The following is a 17,681-nucleotide window of genomic DNA, read 5'->3' on the forward strand; positions in this document are numbered from 1 at the left end:
TGGCCTAATTCTACTCCTATGTCTTATGGTGTTATTTCTCAATGAAATTTCACTGGAAGTGTCACAATTGACTGAATCAAAGGTGGTGTGACATTGGCATAGAGGAGGGAGATTGAAAATCTAGATGAATGGTGTGACAACATCAACCTCTCACTTAATATTAGCAAATCCCAAGAGCTTGTAATTGTCTACAGTAGGAAGAAACTGGAGATCCATTAGCCAATCCTCATTAAGGGACTGGAGGTGGAGAAGGTGGGTAACTTTAAATTCCTTGGTATTATCATTTCAGACGGTCTAAACTGGGACCAGCATGTAGGTGCCACCACAAAGAACACACAACAATGGCTCTACTTTCTTAGAAGTTTGCGCAGAATCAGCATGGTATTTAAAACTCTGACAAACTTCTATATCTGCACAGTAAGCAATAGACATCACAGCGGAAACACTAATGCCCAAGAATGGAAAAGCCTACAAAAAGTAATGGATGCAGCCCAGTCCATCACAGGAAAGGCCCTCTCCAACACTGAGCACAGCGACAAGGAGAACTGCTACAAGAAAGCACAATCCACCATTGAGGACCCCACAGTCCAGGCCATGCTGTCTTCTAGCTAGCTGTTGCCATCAGGAAGTAGACACAGGAGCCTCAGATCCCACACTACTAGGTTCAACAACAGCTATTACCATCAACCATCAGGCTCCTAAACCAACTGGGTTAACTTCACTCACCTCCCCACTGAATTGATTCCACAATCTATGGACATACTTTCAAGGACTTTACAATTTATGTTCAAAGGTCAAAGGTTCAAAGGTTCATTTTATTATCAAAGTATGCATGTACAATACAACTCTGATATTTGCCTTCTCCAGATAGCCAGGAAATACAGAAAGAAGAGACATCAACTCCACCTCCCCGGCATGAAAAAGAAAGGAAACAAAAATCGCAGACTCCAAAATCCCCTCCTCTCCACAGAAAAAAACAGACAATAACAGTCCCTGACCTCTCACCCACAGAAATAGACAGCGACAATCACAACCCCTGATACCCTTATGCGCAGAAAAGAACAGCGACCAAAGAATCAAAGCCACCAAACCCTCTTACACACACAAAGTTAACAGATCATCCACAAGAGAGAAAACACTGAAAACCTGATGGAAAACAATATAAAGTACACCCTAATAATCATATAAATCTCAAAATACCTTTTCATCTGCATATAAGGAAAGCAGCTGCACGAACTCATTCCTTCCGTAGAGAGTGACCACTAATCCGGGTCCCAACACTACTGATCTGGGGCTGATTGCACTGACCTGGCTGCTGACTGTCTCCATTGGGAGCCAAAGCTTACCGCATTCACCTCGATGCTTCCATCTTCCTCGCCGCTTCGAGATGGAGTCGTTCATGACCTCATGCCTCGTGGATGGTCTTTTCCATCAGTCAGCTTGTGCTCTCGGACCTTTTCAACCTCCGCCATCTCTGATCTCCACATGGCAGCTCTCCAGACACAGCACAGCGCTGGATCCTTTGATCAAGATTCAAACTGTACGCCACAGGCTGCAACAGTTTCTGTAACTCAACCAAGAAGAAATGAACAAGCAGAAAGCATAGAAAAAGTGAAATAATTAGAGGGATTTGCTCTCTGGAGGATCTCGCCTGAGAAATCCTTGTTCGCTGCAACCATCTTGACTGGAATACTCTATTATTTATGTTCTCTGTATTATTTTTAAAAAATTATTATTTTTTCTGTATTTGCAGTTTGTCTTCTTTTGTGCATTAGTTGTTTGCCAGTCTTTGTGTGTAGTTTTTAAATGATTGTATTGTATTTTTCTGTTCTACTGTGAATGCCTGCGAGAAAATGAATCTCAGGGTAGTAGATGGTGACATACATGTACTTTGATAGAAAATTTACTTTGAACTTGGAGCTATTGTTTATCCTTTGAAATGAACTGGTCACCCAGTGAGAGCTGGCAACTGCAGTTCTTACTGCTGCTGCATAAGCTCACTAAGCTGTTCCCCTGCAGAAACAGCTCACTTTGACACAGCCTCTGTGAGGTTCGTGGTGCGATGATCTAGGAGCAGGCTGCAAATCAGTAGCTGGCAGTGAGGCAGATGTTTTGAAGCATCTGGTACCCGAGGCAATCTCTTGAAGAATATAATTCTTCCTCTGCACTCAGAGTGCTCGCCAGCTCTAAGCCATGACCCAGCAATGCTTCAAAATTCTCCATGCAACAATAAAACATTTTGTTCCGTGACCCCCAGCATTTAATCAGTTTGGGAATCACTTACTGTTTCACTCACTTGATGTCATCTAAAGTTATTGGCTAATTAGATTTTTGAGAGTAAAACCAAAATTTTCTTGCAGAAGCAGAATAAAAATACAACAGGAATATAATCAGACTGCAACAGTTTATTCCATTCCCTGAGTACTGTCTAGCCCACTGCTCCCCCTTTCAGGCTCGCTGGGTCTCATAAGAACAAGAAAGACCATTCAACTCCTTGAGCCTGTTCCCTCAATAAAGTTGATCATGTATAATTTGCATTTTAACTTCAACAAAGCTCATTGCTTCTGTAACCCTTAATTCTCTCGCCTTGCAAAAACTTAGATCAGAAAATGCTTGAAAAGTTGAACAAGATGCAGCTGCAGAGGGAAATAATAACTTCCCTCAGATCAATTCTCCTCTGGAAACGTCATTCCCTTTCCTACAGGACTTTAGTTTGGTCTCTTTTCACCATGTTTTATATTCTTAAGTTTTGAACTTTGTTCTTCTCTTTACAGACATACAGCTGCCTTGTTAACTATTTCCAGAGCTTCGTATATTTATGTTGAATTTCCTTCATCAGTAGTATTTTGGTTTTGTTTCATCAATCAAAGAATTGCAATTGCAACAGAGAGTTTTCTGAAGAGAAGCCCCAATTTTCATATCTTTTGACTGACGTTCACTCAGAGTAACACTATTTTTATTCTCCCTTATTCTGGATTCCACTATTGAGAAATACAACTCATTTTAAGCATGAGCACAATCTAGCCCTCTATAGTTGAGGAAATGCAATCCATCTTCATAACTTTACTCATATATAAGATGGTTGTACAATTTAACAGTGTTCGGGAGGTCTTGTTGCAAATTTACAGTACACTTGCAGGACCACACATGAGGCACTGCAGTAGAGTTTTAAGGCTGATTTATACTTGTGCGTACTAGCTCGCGCCGTAGCCTATGCAAGTGGGCTACGCTGTTGTGAGCATTTATACTTGTGCGTTAGTGTGTCTGCATCGCACTGCAATTCACCGCCAAAACGCTAGTTGGAGGTGGGGTTTCGATGCCACTGTGTTGAGGTTCTTCGTGTTGAAACTCAACACAAAGAAACTCAAATTTCAAACAATGGCGACTGAAACTGAAGAAGGGTGAATTTTCTGTGCTTGTCGGGTCACTGAGAGACATGGATGAGGAAATGCATTTCAAATATTTTTGGGATGTCGGGAGGTAGATTTGACGATTTGGTTCATTGTCTCCAACCGTTAATATCGCATCAGTGTATGCACAGTATACTCAGAGACTGGCAACCACTATTCGAGTTTTAGCTTCGGGTGGAAGTCAACAGGCTGTAGCAGCTAGCTACATACTGGCGTCAAGCACAGGGTCCTCCGTAATTTCGGAGGTCTGTAAAGCTTTATGGAAAACATTACAGCCAGAGTTCCTTCCCTGCCCTTCAGTCACCCAATGGGAAGCTATTGCAGCGTGTGAGGAAACGCGATGCTACCAAGCGGACCACACACAGTTGTTGTGGTCTGCGTCGCCGCAACACGTAGTTACCTTTAGGGAGAGGTGTGCATTAGGCTACGGCATAGAGTTTGCGTAGAGTACAGCGTAGGGTGTGCCGCTACGCCGTACCTACAATGTACATTTGATGCACAAGTATAAATTAGCCCTGAAGGCTGATTTACACTTCTGTGTCAACTTGACGCCATAGGTATGGCGTTGCCGCGAACCCTACGCAGAGCCTACACAGATCCCTACGTCGTAGTCTGACGCGCACCTCTCCCAAAATGTAACTACGCGTCGAGGCAACGCAGACCGAACAACTGTGATTGGTCCGCTTGGTAGCATCGCCTTTCCTCCTACGCTGCAATAGCTTCCCATTGGGCGACTGAAGGGCAGGGAAGGAACTCTGGCTACAAGGCTTTCCATAAAGCTTTACAGACCTCCGAAATTATGGAGGACTCATTTCACCTTTACAAAAAAAACATGCTCGCTTTAAACTTTACCCTGAGAAAGACTACCATGACCATGAAGCCTTGCACGGGCAGGTGTGTGCACATGCGTGACGTGCCCGAATTGCAGAGCTATGCAGACACACCAACGCACAAGTATAAATGTTCACAAGGCGCATCGGCCACTTGTGTAGGTTACGGCGTCGAGCTGACGAACAAGTATAAATCAGCCTTTAGTCTCCTTACGTAAAGAAGAACATACCAGCAGTGGTGACAATTCAGAGAAGAATCACTCGGTTAATTCCAGGCATGAAGGAGTGGTCTCATGACAAAAGGTTGAGTAATCAGGCCTTCAGCTACTGGAATCTGGGAGGCAAATTTGATACTTAACCTGTTACAGATAAGATTTTGAAGTGGTTTGACAGAATAGATACAGAGCGGATATTTTTCATCATGGAGAAATAATGAGCTTTGAAGCACGGTCCCAAAGAAGTTGGTGATCCATTGAAGATAATGAGGAGGAATAATCCCTTCTCTCAGTGGGTTTTGAATCATTTGAATTCTCTAACCGGGGCAGAGTGCTTGACAATAGGGAAGTTAAGGGATAAGGGAGAATAGTTGAGAACAAGATCAAATCAATCATGATCTAATTGAATGATGCAATAAAGGGCTCATCAATGTCAAAGTCAAAGCAAAATTTATTATCGAAGTATATAAACAGAAAGGATTCTGCGGATGCTGGAAATCCAGAGCAACACTTACAAAATGTGGGAGGAACTCACCTGCTCCAACATTATCTATGGAAAAGAATAAATTGTCGACGTTTTGGGCCAAGGCCCTTCATCAGGATTAAAAAGGAAGGGGGAAGAAGCCAGATTAATAAGGTGGAGGTGAGGGAAGAAGTACAAACTAGAAGGTGATAGATGAAGCAAGTTGGGTGGGGATGGAGGTGAAATACGAAGCTGGGAGGTAATAGGTGGAAAAGGTAAAGAGCTGGAGAAGAAGGAATCTGATAGGAGAGGAAAGTGGACCATGGGAGAAAGGGAAGGAAAGGGAGACAAAGTGGGAAGTGATAGGCAGTGAGGAGAAAAGAAGAGGTAAGAAGGCAGCCAGAGTGGGAAATTAAAGAAGAAGGGGAAGAGGAGAAAATACCAGAAATTGGAGAAATCTACATTCATGTCATCAGGTTAGATGCTATTGAGACAGAATAAGAGGTGTTACTCCAAAACCCTGAGAGTAGCCTCATCATAGCAATAGAGAAGGCCATGGACTGACATGTCATAATGGGAATGGAGATTGGAATTAAAATGGTGGACACTGGGAAATTTTGCGTTTTGCAGTGGAGCGAAGGTGCTCTACAAAGTGGTCCCCTCATCTCACCAATATTCAGGAGGTTGTATCAGGAGCACTGCATATAATAGATGACCCCAATAGATTTACAGTTGAAGTATTGCCTCACCTGGAAAGACTGTCTGGGCCTTGAATGGAGGTGAATGGACAGGTATAGCAGATCTGCCGCTTGCAGAGATAAGTGCTAGGAACTAGATTAGTGGGGAGGGACAAATGGACAAGGGAATCACAGAGGGAGAGATCCCTGCTGAAAGTGGAGAGTTGGGGAGATAACGACGTGTTTGATGGTAGGGTCCTGCTGAAGATACTGAAAGTCGCAGAGAATGGTGTGTTGGATACGCTGGTTCATGGGGTGGTAGGTGAGGACAAGAGGAACTCCATCTCCTCTAAGTTGGCAAGAAGATGGGGGAAATGCAGGTGAGGACAGCATCAATGGTGGAGGAAGAGAAACCTCATTCTTTGAAGAAGGAGGTCACCTCTGCTGTCTTGGAAAAGAAAGCCTCTTCCTGAAGACTGTTGCAGTGGAGATGGGGAAAGTTAGAAAAGTAAAAACCATTTTTACAGGAAAAAGGATGGGAAAGGTGTGGTCAAAATAGCCATGGGAGTCAGTATACCTTCATAGATTGAGACAGAGAGATTGACAAAGAGGACAGAAATGTCAGAAATGGACCAAGTGAATTTAAGGGCAGGGTGAAAAGTGGAGGCAAAGTTGATGAAATTGACGGCCTCAGCATGGGTGCATGAAGCAGCATCAAAGAAATCATCAATATAGCACAGAAAGAGTTGGGTGGTATTACCGGTAAAGGGTTAGAATATGAACTGTTCCACATAGCCAACAAAAAGGCGGGCACAGCTGCGTTTTTTGGGTGCCCATGGCTACGTCTTGAGAAAGAGGAAGAAGCTGAAAGAGAAATTGTTGAGTGCGAGGATCATTTCCGCCAGAAGGAGGAGGGCGGTATTGGAGGGGAACTAGTTGGGTGTGTTGTCAAGAAAGAAACAGAAAGCTTTGAGATCTTCTTGATGGGGATATATTTGTATAGGGATTGGACATCCATGTTGAAGATGAGGTGATCAGGGCCAGTGAATTGCAAGGTATTGAGGAGATCGAGGGCATGCAAAACATCATGGATGTATGAGAGAAGGGACTGAACCAAATGGTTAAAATGGAGTCGAGGTATGTGGATGCAAGTTCAGTGGGGCAGAAACTACATTTGTGTTACCATATACTACCTTGGGATTCATTTACTTGCAGGCATTTAGAGGAAATAAAGAAATGCAATAGAATTTATTAAAAACAATAAATAAACAAAAACTGATAAATAACCAATGTGCTAAGAAGACACATTGATCAAATAAAAATAATAATCATACAAAGACCATAGGTTGTAAGAGTCCTTGAAAGTGAGTTTTAGGTTGTAGAATCAGTTCAGAGTTGTTGGGAGTGTAATGATTCACACTGTCTCAAGGGCCTGATGGTTTTTGGGTAATAACTGTTCATGGCTCTGGTACTGTGGGACTTAAAGGCTTTTGTACCTCCTGCCCAACGGAAATAGTGAGAAGGCAGAATGGCCCGGATGGTGGGAGTCCTTGATGATGGATGTTGCTTTCTTGTGGCAGTGTTCCATGTTGATGTGCTCGGTGGTGAGGAGAACTTTTTCTGTGATGGTCTTAGCTGTATCCATCCCTTTCTGTAGGCTCAAGACCAACTCCCATTCCTATTTCTTACATTCTTATAGAAAGGAACAAGTTGCCTTCAGCATACTCTGGGATGATAAATCAGTGAGGTTTTCCAACCCTCAACACAAACCATTCCTGTAGAGTGAACAGGTAATAAACCTGCCAACTGAGTAATGACACCACTGCTTTAGATCTCCTCTCAGCTGAACTGTATCAAAACTCCAGTGCCTGCCTTCAGTCAGGAAGGAAAGGAGAGAAGCTGATGAGCCCACAAGAATCCCAATTTACCAGATGACATGTACCATTTAAAAGCGGCAGGATGCAATGCACTGTACATAATGGCAGCACAGAGAAAGCTCGACTTGTCACATTGGTTTCCTTCAGCTGTCCTATTTAAACACTGTCAGTGCAAGAAATGTGAGCATATTGGGTACTTTTCAGTTATCAAGGTATCTGCCAGGTATTTCATTTGTACAGTGATAATACAAAAGATGCCAGAGTACCAGCCATTCATTCAGAAACAATGTCATAAACCTTCTGCCTGATACTGTCACAATAGCTGGCAATTGACACTACCACAGAGTAAATTGGAGAAAAAAGAACAATTTGTTGCATTGAACGGGCAAACCCAAACGCAGGACACCGGCACGGAGATCGAATTAGGATGCAGATGAGGGTGTAAGAGCGGCTGGAGCTGAATGGCAAACAGGAGGGTGAGCAGGAAAGCAGGAGGCGGGCAGAACTTATCTTGACACAGGGCATTGCTGGAGCTGAACGGAAAACAGGAGACAGGCGGCAGGCAAAACTTACCTTGACACGGAACGCAGAAAGGCAAGCGGTGGACAATACTTTTCTTGGCACAGAGAGACGGAGTTACAGAGGTAAACCTCGGTACTGAAGTAAAACTTATAATCCTCACCTTGACACGGAGAGACAGGGTTACCCAGGTAAACCTCGGTACTGAAGTAAACTTAGGATACACAATGGTAAGCGGCCAGGGACATTTATTACCACACTGGCTAAAACAACGATCTGGCGATGAGTGGATGCAAAGCTGGGATATTTAAGCTGCAGGTCTAGATGAGAATCAGGTGTGCAGCAATCAAAGGGAATCGGTAGAATACGAGGAATTAACGGTCGGGACCGTGACACAATTGGAGTCAAGTTGAAGTAACCATCACTAGCCAGGGTACAATTAAAGGAAACTTGTTAGAAAAACAAAGTATAAACTGCTACTGCAATTTGGCTATCGCCACAGTAGGTCTATGCTGGATGTGATCTCAATGGCTGTCCACGTGGCTTTGGATTCCTGGACAATGCAAGTACCTAGATCAGGATGCTGTTTATCGACTACAACTCAGTGTTTAACACCATCATTCCTACAGTCCTGATTGAAAAGCTACTGAACTTAGGCCTCTGTATCTCCCACTGCAACTGGATCCTTGACTTCCTAACCAGAAGACCACAATCTGTGTGGATTGGAATAACATCTCCACCTTGCTGACAGTAAACACTGGAGCATCTCAGGGATGTGTGCTTAGCCCTCTGATTTACTCTCTATACCCATGACCATGTGGCTAGGCAAATACCATCTATATTTTTACTGATGACACAACCGTTATTGGCAGCTATAAAGAAGGCAAGACAGTGGTTATATCTCATTAGAAGTTTGAGGAGATTTGGTATGTCACCTAAAACACTTGCAAATGTCTACAACTGTACCATAGAAAGCATTCTGACTGGCTGCCATTACTGTCTGGTATGGGAGTCTACTGGACAGGATAGAAATAGATTGCAGAGAGTTGTAAACTTAGTCAGTTCCATCATGGGCACTCCCCTCTGTAGTTTCCAAGATATCTTCCAGGAGTGGTGCCTTAAAAAGATGGTGTCGATCATCAAGGACTCCACCCACCCACGACCTACCCTCTTCAGATTGCTACCATTAGGAAGGAGGTACAAAAGCCTGAAGGCACACCCTCAAAGATTTAGGTGATTCAGGAACAGCTTCTTCCCCTCTGTCATCTATTTTCTGGATGGATCATTGTGCGCTTCAGGCACGCCAGGAGTCACACTCATGTCTCCACCTACTTCAATGGAGCTGTAGTGGAGCGTGTATCAAGCTTCAAATTTCTTGGTGTCCACATTTCCGAGGATCTCACCTGGTCCCTGAACCCCTCCATCCTGATCAAAAAGGCGAAACAGCAGGCATCCCACCCTTCAAAAACTCATTTCAGGGAGGTAGCATCATCAATTTGCGGGAGACTTCCGGAACTTCCAGGAGACTTGGGATGTCTGCAATAGAGTAGCTCCTGAGCAGCTAGCCAGCTAGTTGAAATAACGTTAGCTATGTTAATGAATGAACGATACCTGTTAAACTCACCTCAACATGTCTTTAACAGCCTTAACCCACCATGGACAATAGAAAAGTCACTGTTGCAAACAGCGCAGCGAGCAACACTGTCATTATTTTTGACCCCTATTAGGTAGGGCTATACTTTAGTGTAGTCTGGGGTGACATACGTTTTATATTTTCTTTTTTTGGAACACTCTGCCATGGTGCACTCTTGCTCGTGTGCTCTCTCTCTCTCGCGGTTGCTCTCTCACTTGCTTTCTCTCTCTCTCTCTCTCGCTCTCTCACTCGCATGCTCTCGCTTGCTTGTTGTCGCTCTCTCTTGCACGCTCTCGCGCTCTCTCTTGCTTTCTCTCGCTCGCTCTCAAAATAATTGATTTCCATGATATTGTATATAATATGTGGGCATCAGGGAGCCACTATTAATATGCGGAAGACTCCTGGAACTTCCGGGAGAGGTGGGATGTCTGCAACAGCGCCTTTATTTCCTGCGGAGCATGAAGAAAGCTCACCTCTGTCCCAGGATACTGGCGGACTTTTACCTCTCTACCATTGAGAGCATACTCACCAACTGCACCTCAGTATGGTATGGCAATTGTTCCTTATCAGACCGCGAAGCACTTCAGCGTATGGTGAAAACTGCCCAGTGGATTATCGGCACCCAATTACCCACCATTACCTACAATAAACACTGCCTGGGCAGGGCGAAAAGCATTATCAGGGATGCATCTCACCCTAACAATGGATCTTTTACTCTCCTCCCATCCGGTAGGCGCTACAGGAGCCTCCGCTCCTGCACCAGCAGACACAGGAAGAGCTTCTTCCCTGAGGTTGTGACACTGCTGAACCTCACATCACAGCGCTAAACAGTATTGCACCCATATTGTACTGTCTCAGTACTTTTATATTTGTGTGCTGTAGCACTTCTTTTATTCGCAGTTATTTTGTAAATAACACTATTCTTTGCATTTCTGGTCAGATGTTAAATGCATTTCATTGGCTTTGTATCTGTACTCGGCACAATGACAATAAAGTTGAATCTAATCTAATCTAACCCATGAAAACTACCTCACTAGTTTTTTATTTCTGTTTTTGCATCACTTATTTAATTTAACTATTATATATACCTACTGTAAGTCACAGTTTCTTTTCTATATTACCATGCATTGTATTATACTGCTGCCGCAAAGTTAACAAACTTCATGACATAAAATTACTGCAATACTGTGCAGAAGTCTTAGGCACCCTAGCTATATATAGGTGTCTAAGACTTTTGCACAGTACAGTAAGTGAAGGATTTGGTAGGCAAGGTTGAAGTGGAGTTTCAGAAGAGAATTCTAGACTTCGCTGTGTGCTGTGGAATTTCAGTGCCATGTGATCTCACTTTGTCTAAACGTCTTGAAGGTCAAACTGAAAGAGGATGAAGCAAGCTAGGATTCTGATTCTGGTGTGGAGTGTGGTCTCTGAACCTGGAACTAGTGTGCACTTTCCAACCATGAAGAGGGAGGTCTGCTCTGGGTGTTTGCCTCAGCAGGGATTACCTTTTTGGATCCTGAATTGGGGTAGAACCAAGCAAAACCATGTTTTGATGTCTGACTGTGGAAGGAACACGATTACAGGAGGGTTTTGGCTTGAGAGTGAGTTTGCTTTCTCCTCCTGACTCATAAGCATTACTGGGATGGTGTGTTCTTTCCATTTAAAGCTATCCTTGCCTTGGTTCACTTACTGCTGTCCATGGTTGGATGAGTATTACTTGAAATTTGGTCTTCTCACCTCCCTACAATAGGATTCTTTTATCTAGTTATGATGAAGATTCTTCTATTTGAAACATTAAATCTGTTTCTCATTCTGCAGATGCTGTCTGATCTGCTGCCAGTATTTTCTGTTCTTATTTTGGAATTTGATTCCAGCCTACATTCAGTATCTTTAACTCTCTCCCTGGTACCTGCACACTTGAACCAAGAACAGGCCCACATTTAAACTTCTACCCATATAGTCTGAGAGTCATAGAGTAGTCTGCCATAGAAGACTAGTTAGCCCACTGAATCTGTGCCCAATCCACTGAAAAATCTGATTATAGAGTCATAAATTCATAGAATAACTCAGTCCAAATTGCTGACCAAAATGCCCCATTCTCTCCTATCTCCTACCTTCTCCTATCATTTAGGATCTCCCCCTCCCCCTCCCACTTTCAAATCTCTTACTAGCTCTTCTTTCAGTTAGTCCTGACATTGAAACATAGAAACATAGAAAACAGGGGCAGGAGTAGACCATTCGGCCCTTCGAACCTGCACCGCCATTCAGTATGATCATGGCTGATCATCCAACTCAGAACCCTGTACCTGCCTTCTCTCCATACCCCCGATCCCTTTAACCACAAGGGCCATATCTAGCTCCCTCTTAAATATAACCAATGAACTGGCCTCAACTGTTTCCTGTGGCAGAGAATTCCACAGATTCACCACTCTCTGTGTGAAGAAGTTTTTCCTCATTTCAGTCCTAAAATGGCCCTTTTTGATTTTTGCCCTGGATTTGCCTCCTGCCACTTTTACTTTTCACTTTACTACTTTTTGCTTCTACCCTCATTTTACACCCCTCTGTCTCTCTGCACATGTTCCCATCCCTTGCCACATTAGTTTAAATCCTCCTGAACAACAGTAGCAAATGCTCCCCCTAGGACATTGGTTCCAGTCCAGCCCAGGTGCAGACCGTCCTGTTTGTACCGGTCCCACCTCCTCCAGAACTGGTTCCAATACCCCAGAAATTTGAATCCCTCCGCCTTGCATCATTTTTCAAGCCACGTATTCATCTGAAATATCCTCCTATTTCTACTCTGACTAGCATGTAGCACTGGTAGTAATCCAGAGATTACCGATGAAGGGTCTTGGCCAGAAACGTCGACTGTATCTCTTCCTAGAGATCCTGCCTGGCCTGCTGCGTTCACCAGCAACTTTTATGTGTGTTGCCCACTTCTCTCAATCTTTCAACATATTGTTTGCTGAAGTTACTTTTGTTTTGTTGTTTTCTTTCTTAGCATTTGGAGAACATTGGCAAAGCCAACATGTAATACCCTAACTCCTTGAAATAAAAATTTTGGTCCATTTCCTCTGATTTTAGTGATAACAGAGTTTTTCAAAACAGCATTCAATCAAGTGCTGTCTAGTTATCAAGGGTAACTACTCCCAACTTAATTTCATGTTTCACTGCATTTTCCATATTTGAACTCAGGCTGTAATAATGCCTGCAGCTGCATGGTTTTGGCTTTACTCAGGCACCTGAGAGAACGTTGTTTGTGAGTAAGTGATTGCATTATGCTTCTCATCATTTTGCTGATGATTAAAAGTGAATACAACAGGTATTGGATTTGATTTATGCTATTTTTGCAGAGCAGTCAAAGTGGGGAGTTTACCATATCACAGAGTACACAGCAGTATTGTAACTTTACAAGGAGAGCTTGATTATCAAATTTGGAAGGATTGGTCATCAACTTAGATTTTATAAATCCCCTCAGACCTTATTCCATCTAATGTAAACATTGTCCATTAATAGCTTATTCATTGAAACCTATTGGCTTATTCAAGTTTCTATGAAGAAGGTGGAAGGGTTATGTTCAGCAGAATGCTAAAGTGTATTCTACACTAGATACCCTTTGCTGAAAATGCTTCAAGTGTTTCAACCTTGCCTTTCATGCTCCATCCCTGGGGTACGTGATCCACCTTGTTTCTTCTTCCCTTTGGGTGTTTAAAGTTGGCAGAAGTGTAGAGCTTTGATCTGAACCATTGGTTGTGGAATTGTCATTTAGAATATCTAAATTATTTTCAATACTTTACCCATCATCCTATTGAGACGACATGGGTAATGCAGCAATTAACATTGTACTATTACAGTGGCAATGACTTAGATTCAATTTACACCAATACCTGTAAGGAGTTTGTATGTTTTCCCCATGACCACTCAGGTTTCCTGACACATACCAAAGATATGCAAGTTGTTAAGTTAATTGGTCACACAGGTGAAATTAGACAATGTGGGCTTGCTGCACCGGAAGGACCTCTTACCATGCTGTATCTCTAAATGGCTGGTTAGTAGCTAGGTAGATAATTGTTAGATGTTAGATGACAGATTATAGATGATACTTGATAAATGATAGTTGATAGATGATAGATGATAGCTGATAGATAATAGATGACAGTTCATATATGAGAGTTGATAGATGATAGTTGATAGATGATAGATGATAGATGATAGTTGATAGACGATAGTTGATAGACGACAGTTGATAGATGACTGTTGATTTAAGAATAAATTGGATAGATACATGGATGGGAGAGGTCTGGAGAGTTATGGACTGGGTGCAGGTCAATGGGACTAGCGGAATAAAGTTTCAGCACAGACTAGAAGGGCCATCTGGCCTGTTTTCTGTGCTGTAGTGTTCTATGGTTCTATGGTTCTATGACTAGATTACAGTTGATAGATGATAGTTGATACATGATAGATAAGACCGTAAGACATAGGAGCAGAATTAGGCCATTCAGCCTATTCTTCGCCATTCCATCATGGCTGATCCTGGATCCCAATCAACCCTATACACTGCCTTCCCACCATATTCTTTGATGCCCTGACAAATCAGGAAACAATAGTCATAGTCATAGTCATAGTCATACTTTACTGATCCCGGGGGAAATTAGTTTTCGTTACAGTTGCTCCATAAATAATAAATAGTAATAGAACCATAAATAGTTAATTGGTAATATGTAAATTATGCCAGTAATTTATGAAATAAGTCCAGGACCAGCCTATTGGCTCAGGGTGTCTGACCCTCCAAGGGAGGAGTTGTAAAGTTTGATGGCCACAGGCAGGAATGACTTCCTATGATGCTCAGTGTTGCATCTCGGTGGAATGAGTCTCTGGCTGAATGTACTCCTGTGCCCAACCGATACATTATGTAGTGGATGGGAGACATTGGCCAAGATGACATGCAACTTAGACAGCATCCTCTTTTCAGACACCACCGTCAGAGAGTCCAGTTCCATCCCCACAACATCACTGGCCTTACAAATGAGTTTGTTGATTCTGTTGGCGTCTGCTACCCTCAGCCTGCTGCCCCAGCACACAACAGCAAACATGATAGCACTGGCCACCACAGACTCGTAGAACATCCTCAGCATCGTCCGGCAGATGTTAAAGGACCTCAGTCTCTTCAGGAAATAGAGATGGCTCTGACCCTTCTTGAAGACAGCCTCAGTGTTCTTTGACCAGTTCAGTTTATTGTCAATTCGTATCCCCAGGTATATGTAATCCTCCACCATGTCCACACTGACCCCCTGGATAGAAATAGGGGTCACTGGGACCTTAGCTCTCCTCAGGTCTACCACCAGCTCCTTAGTCTTTTTCACATTAAGCTGCAGATAATTCTGTTTACACCATGTGACAAAGTTTCCTACCGTAGCCCTGTACTCAGCCTCATCTCCCTTGCTGATGCATCCAACTATGGCAGAGTCATCAGAAAACTTCTGAAGATGACAAGACTCTGTGCAGTAGTTGAAGTCCGAGATGTAAATGGTGAAGAGAAAGGGAGACAAGACAGTCCCCTGTGGAGCCCCAGTGTTGCTGATCACTCTGTCGGACACAGTGTTGCAAGCACACACACTGTGGTCTGCCAGTCAGGTAATCAAGAATCCATGATCAACTTCCGCCTAAAATATATGCACAGACTCAGCCTCCACCACAGTCTGTGGCAGGACATTCCACAGATTTACTACTCTCTGGCTAAAAATATTCCTCCTTACTCTGCTGTTCTAAAGAGTCGCTGTTCTAAAGAGAAGTCTGTGCCCTCTAGTCCTGGATACCTCCACCACAGGAAACATCCTCTCCACATCCATCGTATCTTGTCCTTTTAACATTCAGTCGGTTTCAATGAGATCCCCACACATTCTTCTAAATTGCAGTGAATACAGGCCCAAAGCTGCCAAACTCGCCTCACATGTTAACCCCTTCATTCCCAGAATCATCCTCGCGAAACTTCTTTGGACTCTCTTCAATGATAACACATCTTTTCTGAGATAGGGGGCCCAAAACTATTGACAATATTCTAAGTGCAGCCTGACTAGTGTCTTATAAAGGCTCAGCATGAGCTCCTTGCTTTTATATTCTATTCCCATTGAAATAAATGCCAACATTGCGTTTGCCTTCTTTACCACAGACTCAACCTGCAAATTAACCTTCTGGCAGTCTTCCATGAGGACTCCAAACTCCCCCTGCACCTCTTATGTTTGAACCTTCTCCCCAATTAGATAATAGTCTGCACTATTGTTCCTTTTATCATAGTGCATTATCATACATTTCCCAACACTGTATTCCATCTGGCACTTTTCTGCCCATCCTTCCAGGTTGTCTAAGGCCTACTGCAATTGCATTGCTTCTTGAAAACTACCTATCCTTCTACTTATCTTGGTATCATCCGCAAACTTTGCCACAAAGCCATCAATTGCATTACCTAAATCACTGACAGAAAATGTGAAAAGCAGCGGTCCAATACTGACCCCTGAGGAACACCACTAGTCACTGGCAGCCTACCAGAAAAGGCCCTTTTATTCCCACTTGCTGCCTCCTGCCTTTCAGCCATTCCGCTATCCATGCCTGTATATTTCCTGTAATGTCATAGAATTTTATCTTGTTAAGCAGTCTCATGTGGGGCACCTTCTGAAAATCCAAGTAAATGACATCCACTGCCTCTCCTTTGTCTACCTGCTTGTTACTTCCTTGAAGAACGCTAACAGATTTATCAGGCAAGATTTCCATTCACAGAAACCATGATGAGTTTGACTTATTTTATCATTAGTTTCCAAATACCTCGAAACCCCATCCTTAATAATAGACTCCAACAATTTCCCAACCACTGAGGTTAGGCTAATTGGCCTATAATTTCTTTTCTTTTGCATCTTCCCTTCTTAAAGAATAAAGTGACATTTGCAATTTTCCAGTCCTCTGAGACCATGCCAGAATCAAGTGATTCTTGAAAGATCATGACCAATGCATCTGTTATCTCTTCAGATATCTCTGTCAGGACTCTGGGATGTAGTCCATCTGGTCCAGGTGACTTATCCACATTAAAACCTTTGAGTTTGCCCAGCACTTTTTCCTTTGTAATAGCAATGGCACTCATTCCCTGACACTCACGGATCTCTGGCACACTGCTAGTGTCTTCCACAGTGAAGACTGATGCAAAGTACCCATTAACTTCATCTGCCATTTCTTTGTACCCTATTACTACCTCACTGGCATCATTTTCCAGTGGTCTAGTATCAACTCTCACCTCCCTTTTACTCTTTATACAACTGAAAAAACTATTGACATCCTACTTTATATTATTAGCTAGACTGCCCCCATATTTCATCTTTTCCCTTAAAGCTTTTATAGTTGCCTCTTGTTGGATTTTAAAACCTTTTCAGTCATCCAACTTCCCACTCACTTTTGTTACCTTATATGGCCTTTCTTTGACTTGTATGCAGTCCTTTGTCAGACATCATTGCCTACCCCTGCCATTTGAGGATGCCTTCCTCTATGGGACATACGTATCTATCCTGCGCCTTGTGAGCTATTCCCAGAACTTCAGCCATCTTCACTCTGCAGTCATCCCGCCAATATTCTCCTCCAATCCACCTGGGCAAGCTCCTCTCTCACGTCTCTGTAATTCCCTTTATTCAATTGTGATACTGATACATGTGAGTTATGCTTCTCCCTCTCAAACTGCAGCATAAATTTAATCATATTATGATCACTGCCTCCTAAAGGCTCCTTAACATTAAGCTCCTTAATAAGATATGGATTACTATGCAACACCCAATCTCAGATAGCCTTTCCCCTAGTAGGCTCAAGCAAAAGCTGCTCTAAGTAGCCATCTGATAGGCATTCAATAAATTCCCTCTCTTGCGATTTGACACCAACCTGATTTTCCCAGTCCCTTTGCATATTGAAGTCCCCCATTACAATTGTGTCATTACCCTTATTGCATGCCTTTTCCAGTCTCCTTTGCAATCTTAACCCCACATCCTGGCTACTATGTGGAGGCCTATATATGATTGCCATAACAGTAT

This window comes from Mobula birostris, chromosome 7, assembly GCF_030028105.1.
Source record: "Mobula birostris isolate sMobBir1 chromosome 7, sMobBir1.hap1, whole genome shotgun sequence".
Taxonomy (NCBI): domain Eukaryota; kingdom Metazoa; phylum Chordata; class Chondrichthyes; order Myliobatiformes; family Myliobatidae; genus Mobula; species Mobula birostris.